Below are 11539 nucleotides of genomic sequence, written 5' to 3' on the forward strand. Positions count from 1 at the left end.
AATAATTTGAGTGAAATTCAGAAGGACAACTTAATCAAGCAAGACACTTGCTGAAATCACTTAAAAACAAGAAAGGAAAAATAAGAAGGGAACAGGTGTAATATGGGTCCAGGAGTAGCAGAGATGTTATTCAAGAACAATGTCTCATTAATCTTGGAGGGAAAAGTAAATAAGGACCATTACAACTGTGGCATTGAATTTAGCAAAAAGGCCTAGAAAAGTGATCCCGTTGCTAAACAACAGTGGTGGAGTTTGGGCTAATGGCTTAACAGCAGGTGGCAGGCATTTGAAGGTGGTCACAAAACAGGTTATAAAGTTTGTCTGACCACTGCTTCTCTGCACTCTTGGGACAGTAGTGTCTCCCCCAAGAAGGAGCTGAGCAGGGCTGCGTTGGTACAGCAGAGGCTGAGTGTGATCATGGGAGGATGATGAGCATTGACAGGGCTCAAGAAAAATAGTATCTCTGGAAAATAATCTCCTGTTCAACACTTAGCACAGCTGATAATTGATGTTTTACCTTGTCTTTTAAAATTGAAGTAAAAGGTAAATTTGAACTATTTTTGTCATCTGATGTACAGGATTTTTACATATTAATGGCTCTTTTCTTGTAACATTTATATAGCTGGAGAAGTCCTAATTTATCCCTATTGATTCTAGCTTTGACTTCCTTTTACCCTGTGGACAAGCTTCTTCAAAAAATCAATATTTTTACATTTTGACAAATCTGCTGGAAATGCATTGTTTTACCTATCAATCTTTGACTGCTGAGTAGAAATAAAATATAAAGAGGGGAAAAAAAGGGAAAGCCAGTCAGCATAAATCCTTCCCTATCTTACTTAATGTTACTCACAGTAAGCCTCATTGAGCATATGTGGTACATGATCTCTGCTAAGTGATTAGGGTTTGAATTTAAGGTCTCACTTGAAATTATGGCATTATGGGATATCTTATACCTGAAATTGGGTAATATAACAACAATACTAGGGAGAAACTTTCCAAGTGTATTAAGTTTTAAAAGCACATTAGAAGTACAGATGACCACTAGCGTTCTCATTTTGCAGGCAGAGGAAAGAAAGGTCTGTCAAGGTGATAGGAAGGCCATGCAGCAGAAAAGGAATTTTGTCCAAGTTGATGTGCATCTTTTATCTTGGACATTGTTTTGTGGAGCATACCTGACTGAACATTACCAAAATTCCTTCATGTTGCACAGGGCACTTGTGGACAGTCTTTAAAAGTTCTGTTTTGTTCCTTTACTGAAAGTCATGGGATTTTGCCAGTGACTTCAGCAGCCACAAAGAAAGCTCCCAAATCTTTTAATGCTGCTTTTTTTTTTTTTTTTTTTTTTTTTTTTTTTTTTTTTTTTTTTTTTTTTTTTTAGTGGGCTGCTTCCATTTGACCTTCCCTTAAGCAACTTTACCTTTTGTGACCACCGCTTAGCAGGTTATCTTGGGTCCCACTGACGTTGGCAGGATTAAGTAGGACCTTAATTTTAATAATGAGAAGCTGTCAGACAAATAATCTCTACCTGCTTCCATTTGACCTTCCCTTAAGCAACTTTACCTTTTGTGACCACCGCTTAGCAGGTTATCTTGGGTCCCACTGACGTTGGCAGGATTAAGTAGGACCTTAATTTTAATAATGAGAAGCTGTCAGACAAATAATCTCTACTGCTGTTTATTCACAAATGTAAATTCCTTTAACAGTCATTGAGGGCTCTGAAGGACACCTGGTGCTGTTTAATTTCTTCCAGCAAATGCATTTATTACGATTATGTGGCTCTCAGAGTCAGAAGCCTCTCCCTGTTTTTACAGGGAGTTGAGGAGAATTATGGGCACCTCAAGTCCAGTTAAATCTGCCCAGGGGGTAAATATTTGAGAGTGCTGCACACCGTTCCCCCTCAGGAGAGTTTTGCTGACTATTTTAGGGAGAGGTAGAAACCAGGAGCCACTATCACAGCTCTCACTGATTTCAGCTGAAAAACGGCACACAGGAGCCCACTGCTGCATCCTACCTGGGTGAGGACGTGGTCGAGAAAAACTCCTGCTGCATTCCTTGAAAGTGGTCTTGACTGGCCCTGTTCCCCTCTGCACTGTAATACAAGGTGGCTGTAGGCCAGGAGCTACCCATTCCAGCTGAACAGAAATGCCTTACTGTCTTCAAAACAAAGGAGAGGATGTTCCCCCTCCATGAAACGGCCTTCCTGCCTTTAGTAGGAAACTTTTCTCCTTATAAAGTGTCAATGTTGGGTGCAGTCTCCCATGCCTGCCTCCCAGAGTCCAGCTGCTGGCAGGCTTCTTTTTTTTTCTTTCAGGAGTGCTCAAAGGCAGAGGCTGCCTTTCCAACAGAACAAATGCTGATGGCACATAATGCTTATTGCAAAATCCATGCTGTGTCTGGTAGTATCACTCTAGAAGGTTACACTTAGTTGTCTGTTATTCCTCATCCTCAACCAGCATGAAGAGGAGTGTTAAAGATCATACAGAGTAGCACAAGGCAAGGTACAGGCTTGTTATAAGGAGAGTGTGAATCAAGACCATGAAATGAGAGGTCTGGAGCAAAATAAGGCTTTGAAATACATATTGCTATTATTTAATTATAGTATTAATCCAGCCACAGTCTATTGCTTCCTGCTCTTACTGTCTCTCCCCCTCCCCCTGTAAGCCATCATCAGAGTTGGGTGCTTTGGAAAAAGTTTCACCACCCAACAGACCAAACAGAAAAAACAGCTAGAGACTACTCTGTAGTTCCTCAGTTCCCTGCAGGGCCACTCACTCTGCTGATCTGTCCCTGGGGATTCAAGGTCTTACTCTGTAACTGTGGAGGGTGAAGTCCTGGAGCCCTTCTTACTGGTACAGCTGGAGATAATGCTGGCTCTGAAGTCACTGGGCTGCTAAAGTACAGGTATTTCCCTTTCAATTTTGAGATGTTCTCCATGGTAGTTATAGTGACTTTCTAATAATGGTCCCATGTTTCTTTTGAGATTACAGGCCGATGGCTTGATTTCTTGCTTGAGAAGGGTGCCCCCAGCACAGTTTTCAATACTGAAATCACAAAGGTCTTGCTTTCTCAAGTAAGAATGGGGAGAGTTTTCCCAATTTCTAAAGGTCAAGAAGACCCCCAGGCATGAGTTATGTATTAAAATCTTCCTTTGTTGTTCCTTGTCATTTGTCCTTATCAGTAGCCTCCAGAGCTGGGTATCAGCTGCCCCTCTGATTTTGGGGATGGGGATCAATTATTTAATAGTGTAGTATTACCCTTTTGATAGTTACTAGTATTAGCTAGATTTAAATAATAAGAGGACACTGATTGGACTGCCCTAGTGTGAGTTCTTTATATCTTATTGCTCGTATCCAATCTCATTGTGATTTTGTGGGATTTTCTAGACCCTCTTGAAAGCCATGAGCAGTTCTACAGTTTGACATCAAGCTGTGAAGTGCTGTACTGTTGAGACTATGCACTACATCAGATGAAAAATAAGAAATGCTCAGGGCACAAGCACCTCAGTGCTGAACTATGACAGCAGGAGTTAAAATCTAGAGATGGTTAGGGAAGGCATAACTGTACTTTTGGGTTTATTTCCCACTCCAAGGACAGGATGCCATTCGCAGTCTTGCCCTTTTTGTTTCTAGATGCAAGTCTGAAACAAGCCAAAAAGATCTTGTTTTGCTGAGAAGTTAAGCAACTTTTTAAAAATATTTTTTAAATAAAAGGGCTCAGCAAGTAATTCTGACCATTTAATTGGAAAATACTCTGTACTGTTCTTGCTGACCCTTCTGAACAAGGCAACATTATCACCAGCATGCAGAAAAGTCCCTGACAAAATGCACACATTCAGAGTATCTTTAATACAGTACAAATAAGGGGGTGGGACTGAACTTTGGGGTGCTTTTGCAGTCATGCCAGCTATTCCTCTGAAAGTGCATGCCCTCTGCCTGCTTCCAGGGAAACACCAAATTGCATTATCAGCTGCTCTGAATGCACAGAACTGGTGCAGAGATTAGAGCATCTGACAGCATCAACTGTTCTGCCTTCAAGAATATAATTCTCCACAGATGTCCCTTATCTGTAATACTGTATAAATGGTCAGTACATGCAAGTAATGTACAGAAGTAGAATACCTGGGCTGGAATCCAGACTGGGAAGCACTTGGCACAGACTGAATCACAACAGAGCTATAAAAATGCCTTTTCAGCAATGCTGGACAGCAAAGCCAGAAAGAATACAATTAGCATGATCTAAAATCACTAGTTTCTGATCAGTGGTTGGAAAATCACTGTATGCTTTCTTTGGGTTTGCTTGCTGTCTCTTTCACCAGGACCAAAAGCTGCTCTCCTCTCCATTTGGAACAAATGAGTGTCAGGACTTGCAGCCAGCTGGGGAGGGTGATGACACTTTGCTGGTGCCACCTGGAAAAGTGGCATGTGGGCACCCCTCTCCCAGCCCTCGTTGCCCCTGCAGTGTTCTAGCCATGTCAAGGCTGCATCAGCCAACATCCTCCATGCAAACATCATCATTGCTTTAAAAAATGGTACAGTACTGAAACATACTCATTCCCATGAAAAAAGGTCTTGCCTTTTTTGTCAAAATACTGATTATTGCTTTTAGGTTAACATCTTTCATGAAAAGGCTTTTAATTCCAGAAGGTAGAAAATACCTTGGAAGCTGGTAGCCTTGCTCTTCATTATTAATGTTGTACCTAATTGTTAATACTATGGGCCCTTGCTCTTCTGTCCCCACTGGGGTACAAGGCATCACTTCTGTCATAAACAGCAAACACCCAGTTATTTTCTATGCATAGGGGAAGCACTTTGTTCTCAGAGAAAGATGAATTATGTAGTCCAAACAGGTGACACATAGTAGATGTTGTTGCTTTCCATAACCTGAGATGTAACCCAGCTGTGCCCTTTGCTTTTGCAGATGTCAGCTGTACCATCTGCTGCTGAAAAAAATAATAATACAGGCATCACTGTGGCAACACTAAGCAGTTCTGCGGTCTTGGCTGCACTCTGTTCAGGCTTTGTGCTTTTAAATAACATGACCTTTATTGATTCCTACAAAAATGAACTGTGCAAGATGGAAAACCTGAAAAGTATTGTCAGAGTTTCCTTTTAGGACAAAGAATACAATTACATTACACAACTGTTAAAGCTAGATGAGATTAAATCAGTTAATTTCCTCTAAAAATATCTGGAAGAGCTTCAGAAAAGCAGAATGGACAACAGGAAACAAATCTGATTGGAGAGACAGTGGGATGGGAAAAATACTTGCTTGATTGAAGTCAGAGGTAGTTTTGTCATTGCTTTCAATTGAATAAGTATTTCATCAACTATAATGGTTAATACACCACGAGGTTATAGACTTTTGCCTAAGGGAGATGCTGTGTCCTCAAGTCTTTCTCTTTGCTGTAGGTGTCAGCTGCTGCTGGGAGGTGCTAGCTGGAACAACAGCTAGTGGTGCCAACAGCCTGGGAAGAGGAATCCTGCGTAGCAGTGTGAGCCTTCCTGCCTCACATTCCTTCTGTTTTCTGCCTACAGGTCAGCTGTTACCTCCTCCTCTAATGAAAGCTACAGAGATGTTTTATTTCTGTGCATGAGATCCTCCACTCTGGTTTCTCCAAGGATCCCTAGGATAGTTTCTCTCAGCTGCCCCACCAAGGGTTAATTCCCAGACTTGCCAGATCAGCTTTTCTCCCCCTCTTTGCTCCATGTCACTGTCCCCATGCTCTTTTTAACAGTGGGAAGATAGGCCAGAAAAGCTGATACACTGGACATGTAAAGAAAATAGTTCTTTACTCTGAGGGTAACTGCACTGGAACAGGCTGCCCAGGGAGGTTGTGGAGTCTCCATCCCTAGAGACACTCAAAACCCACCTGGAAGTGTTCCTGTGTAATCTGCCCTAGGGAATTCTGCTCTAGCAGGGGGGTTGTACTAGATGATCTCCAGAGGTCCCTCCCAGCACTTAACATTCTGTGATTCTGTGAAAACAGGAGCCCTTAGCCTCTATCCTTGTTCATACCTACTCCTTGGCCCAGCTGAATAGCATAAGGTCTTCATTGTAGTCCTTGTTACTAGGCTCTAGTGAGAGACAATCCTAAGTAAAGCACTGAAGCAATTGCTTTGTACTCTAAAGGGCTTACCCATGGATCTTTCTTTAATTGATCAGACTCTACATAGCTCTAGAAGGAGCACAAGTGTTATGATTTAGCAGACAACCAAACAGTTCCAGTGTGTTGGAGAGCACAGCAAGTAGTTTTAACTTGTGTCTTGCACTGTCCTTGGCTGCTGCTAGCATGAAGTACCAAAAAAAGTTAGTACAACTGTTCTTCCTGGGTTTCAGATTTTCAGTGTCTACTGTACTCTGGGACTAATGGCACCAACTTTGTTTCTGCTCTTGCATGGCTTTTAGGTGCCCGAAAGTCTAGTCATAACAAACCGGCTTTCCTAACTCAGAAGTGCTGCTTTCTGTCTCTGTGAAACAGCAGGTATTCAAGCAGCCACAAACCATTTCAGGTGTCCCAGAATCCCTGAAGAAAGACAAAAAATGGGAATATCCTACTGAAAATGGGAAAATAGGGAACTGTGATGTTAGACTGTTGTTCTGGCTGGACTGAGAGGGGTTATCTAGTGGAGCTGCCTGCAGTGATCTTCATCAGCATTGCCTGAAGCCTGCAAATTCCTTATGGCTGACAAAGAACCAGGACAATTTCCTACATCTAGTTAGGTGGAGGCTGTTCATGGAAGTTATGACACTTAAATTTGTGAGGAATATTTCTGAGACTGTTTTTGAGAGCTGATTTACCATAATAGTAGGTGAAACTGCATACTCCTCCAGAAAAGAACATTTGATGTCTAATACAGACAGCTGCTGATGTAAATGTTTATGAAGAGCTCGTTAAGTATGTGACATTGCCTGTGTGGTAATGCAGAAATCATGCTGCTAGGGAAAGATATGTTATGATATAAAAATCAGTGGATGAGGAATGGTGCCAAAACAAGACCAGTGCTATGACAAATGTAGTGCCAAGAAAGTGCAGCAAGAAGAAAATATATTAACTACATATATTCACTATTAGTGGCATATCTTGAATTTGTAATTTTAAGATGCTATTAAAATTAATGCTGTCCTGAGAGGCACTCTTGAAACTATGTATAAAATTGCCTAATTAGTTAAAAAAAAAAAATTCCAACGAGATGCTAGATTTTAGGAGAGAAACAGTGAGGAGCTAAGTATGCCACCAGACACTCAGAAAATGGACTCTTCTTGGAGAAGAAAAATTCTCCAAGTTCTGAGAACTGCCTTGCAGCAGGAACTGAAGTAGACGCTGAAGATCTCATCTGCAAATCTTTCAATTTTGAGAGGTATTCTTCCTACTTATTAAAAGGACATTTGGATTCATACCACAAATCAGTGGGTTTAATTAAATGAAATATATGAACCTCTTATTGAAACTCTTTTTGATTTACAGATGCAGACCCTAACATCACTGGTCACTTGTTTCCATGTCTGTGATTTAATCTGACAGTAAAACAGAGGGAATCCCTGATACTCACCTCTGGCAAAATAGATGCAAATGTTTTTCAGATCTCTTTCTCTTTCTTTCATCCAGTCTCCTGTAGGACCCAGAAAAATATTTAATGACCTGGCTGTGTCCTGTGGGATCTGTAAAATATTCAGAATAGCTGAACCCTTAGTCGTACTAGGCTAACAGGAGAGACCAACACATTTTAGAAGGCAAAATGGTGTCAGAAATAAAAAAGCACAGGCAGGTGCAGGAGGTGGCACAGAGCATTCTGTGTGCATAGGGAGGGGAGTGTTAGAAATGCCAGAAGACAGAGGCAGAGGGATGCATGGGAGCAAAAGGAGACACCCTCCCCCCTCCTCAGTCTGTGCTGTGATCACAAGGCCTTCTGCAGCTGGGGTTATTTGCTGAGCCCAGTGGTTGGGGGTGCTGGAGGTGGTTAGTGGTGGGCAGGGACTGAGCTGAGCTTTTCTGCCACACAGAGCTTTTGGTGTCCCTGCACCTTGGCACTCTGTTCATGGACTGATCCTCCTCACCATGGGTGGCTGTGATTGCTCCTGTTTTCTGGCAGTGGGCACCACAGCAAGGCCTAGAGGTATAATCTGCTTCAGCCTGGCAATACACAGGTCAGTAAGTGAAATCACAGCCTTGTATTGATTTTGTGTTCTGCTGATAATGAATTTGGGAATCCTCTGGGATTAGGTAAGCATGCTGACACAGAGCTATGGGGTAGGCTTCCACATTCCTCTTTCACAGCAGCCAGTCACTATCGACACATGCATTTTTGTTACAATGATGTATTAAAATTCAATGTGTGTGTCTCATCTTATTTAAAAGCAAGAGCAGGGGAGATGTGGGGAAAGGGATGGGATTGGCCTGCTAATCCTAATAAAAGGAAACCCATTCAAATCAGTAATTTTATAAACTAGCAAGCACTTGCGCTGAGTAAGAAGTGAAGACTACTGCTATTAGCCTTGGCAATAAGCTGCTTTGATTATTAAAGTCACTGTGAGGGAATACCCAGCAGCAGATCCTGCCAACATAGATCCTTTCAATATGTACATGCAGGGAAACATTTTCTTTAATAAAAGAGAAGAAAATAAAATTCCCACTACATTCAAAGCAAAGCTATTCTGAAAACAGAAACAAGGCCAATGGTACTATCCATGTTCTAACTATAAAAATTATCCTTTTTCTCTGCTAGGAGGTATACATTGCATGTCATGACCACACCCTTGCACCATCCACTGCTGTGTAATGCTTAAATTACATGCAGCAGAGACAGAGAGACAAAAAGAGGGGTGACATGCACCAGGAATCGTGGAGGGAGGTCTCAGAGTGTCAAACCCTCCCTCAAGTGAACACCATTACAACCCTCAGAGTACAAGGAGGCACAGAACAGGAACCCCACATGAGTAGCCACAGGAATATTAGAAACCATTTGAGAACCAACTTCAGTAGTTAACATTTCATTTTAGTACTTCAGTGATTTATATATTAATATTTCCTGATTCTTGCTTATGGAAGGTAGCACTGTAATGTTACAGAGCTCCCATAGTCCTCAGAATTTGCTTAGATAGTGATTTTGAAAGCATGTGCTGCTAATCAATGTGTTAATGATTTCTCCCATGCTCCAATCCATCATTTTATCACAGCACACAATTTAGCAATTTGCTTATGGTAATTACTACAAGAGCCAGAGCAGTTCTGAACACAGCTCCAGGCTACAGTTAGAGAAATGTTTGCCATGTTATTTACATTTCTTGTGTTCACCATGGGGAAGGCCCAGAATTCAAAAAACACCAGGAAAAATGTACTTGGATACCGAAGATGGGTATCATGCTATCAGCAAGTTTCCTTTGGTGCAAAGGGGCTTACAGAAAGCTGTGCTCATCTCCAGAACCCTCTGCATGCCTGGGTGCAAATGTGAACATGGGACAGCCAGGAATTAGAGGTAAAAGGGGCTCCTTGCACTGCTGCTTGTGCTACAGTAACTGTGTTCAGGGCTCAGGGCTGTTGATCACAAGAGCCAAAGCAGTGCTACAGGCAGCAGTTCTGCAGACAGAGCACCAGGTGGGCATCACATTCAGGCGTTATTTTCCAGCTTTTGTTGTGGTGCCTGTTTAGGCTGCTTTGACCTTTCTGGGGGTAGGAAGCCTTGCCAGGGTGTCCTGCTCACATGAATGTTTTCCTAACTGAAGGAATTTTGCCAGTGCAGTCAGTAGTGTGTGTGTGTGCACCCTGCTGTGTTCTGTCCACATGTTCACTGGGATAAAGAGTTCCTCTCCTTCCTGTTTGTACTGTAGAAGTTTTACCCTCCTCTTAAGCATAGGAGAGAGATTCTCTGTGTCTAGGTGCTAGTGCAGCTTCCCTGTCCAGTCACCTGATGGCAGCTGTAAGCGACCCTTCAGGATGTCATGATACAGTACTGGGATTTTATTTAGCAAGGGTGGACATTCTGGTGTGCCTGAGGGAGCTGCCAGGCAGAACATGGGCACCAAGACACTCTTCTCCCTGCCATCCTGGGGCAACCAAGCAAATACCTGTATCAGCTTGGGAAGTGTCAGATACATTTCTGGGTGGAGCTCTGCATCTCCAATGAGTGCTAGGCTGGTGTTTCAGAGGGTAGATGTGGCTGGAGGACATTTGAACCTACTGCCATGCCCCTGGCCTTGCTGGGAACCAGATGGCAATGTTGAAATTGCAGCCTGTTACAGAACAATAGTTTTCAACCTCTGTCATAATTGCCTTCTTAAAAGTAGCACAGAAGACTTTCCTGACAAGGCCATTACCGTTGAAAGGACAAAGGGAAAGTAGTTAGTCAGCTGTGTTCAGAACTGGGTTATCAAATTAGCTTCAGCCACTTTCAATTATAGAATCTCATGGTTTTGAAATGAGCTGTAAATGAGGGGCTATAATTCTTTGTCAGCAGTGAGCAAAAAGAACATAATCATCATTATTTAACGGGGTCTACAGTCTAGCTAGCTCCAGGATAAGTTCGTCCAAGAGAAGAAAGGAATCAATTGGCGTGAGCAAGGCAAAATATTATCAGCTGGCCAGGCTTCAGTGCATTTCTTGGTCCTGCAGCTATGGAAGTGACCTTGGGACTCAGTCCAGGAGGGATTTACTCCCAGAGCCATTCTGAGCCACTAGCTAATGAAACATAAATACCAGAAAAATTAGAGCAGATGGGGTTGTCCCAGGCATGCATCATTCCACCTTAAAGTGGGGCTTTGTTCTGCTGACTTCCACTCTGCATGAAGACTGTTGTTACTACAATGGCAGTGTTAAATCCTACCTGTCTGCTGGCTGTTGGGTGTTACTGCTGCTTTGTACCTCGGTGGCAAGGAGAGAGAAGAGCAAACCAAGGCCTGTCCTACTACATCTCATTTTCCCCGATGCAGCAGAGACAGGGTAGCCTTTTGCTATGCCCTGCTGCTACTGCTCCTCTGCCCCAGTGAGCCAGAGGGTCTGGGTGCAGTAGAAAACTTGGTCAGGGATCACTAGAACACCAGCAGTGGGTGCAAAACTTCTAGAAATACAAGGGCACAATATAGGGTCTGTGGGAAGCTAATTCCATGCTGTCACCATCCCCACAGGACACTTAGGAACCCATACCCATCTTCAAGAGAATGACTGTCCCTATGCAGCCTCACACCCCAGTCAGTCTATGGTCAGGCTTGGGGGTGATCAAGTCAGTGAAGGCAGTGACTAAGACCTCTAAGGCTGCCTTCCAAACCCAGTCCTTTAACAATATGCACAAGCAATATTGGTGAAATTGTCCAGACTTCTTGGTCTCTGAGGGAACTTCTGATGACATCTAGATTGTTTTTTAGTGCGTGGTCCTGAGCAGCATAAATTGCAAAGACACCATTGTCATGCAGGCATTGGTGGGCCACCAAGGAAGATCAACAGCTATCTTGGCAGGCTTCATCACATACTTTGTGACATCTACGTTCTTTGTAACTCAGGCTCTGAAACCAGTTTAAATATATTAGAGAAGTTGAATTATGGTCTCTC

Source organism: Chaetura pelagica, unplaced genomic scaffold, assembly GCF_000747805.2.
Source record: "Chaetura pelagica isolate M959 unplaced genomic scaffold, ChaPel_1.0 scaffold138, whole genome shotgun sequence".
Taxonomy (NCBI): domain Eukaryota; kingdom Metazoa; phylum Chordata; class Aves; order Apodiformes; family Apodidae; genus Chaetura; species Chaetura pelagica.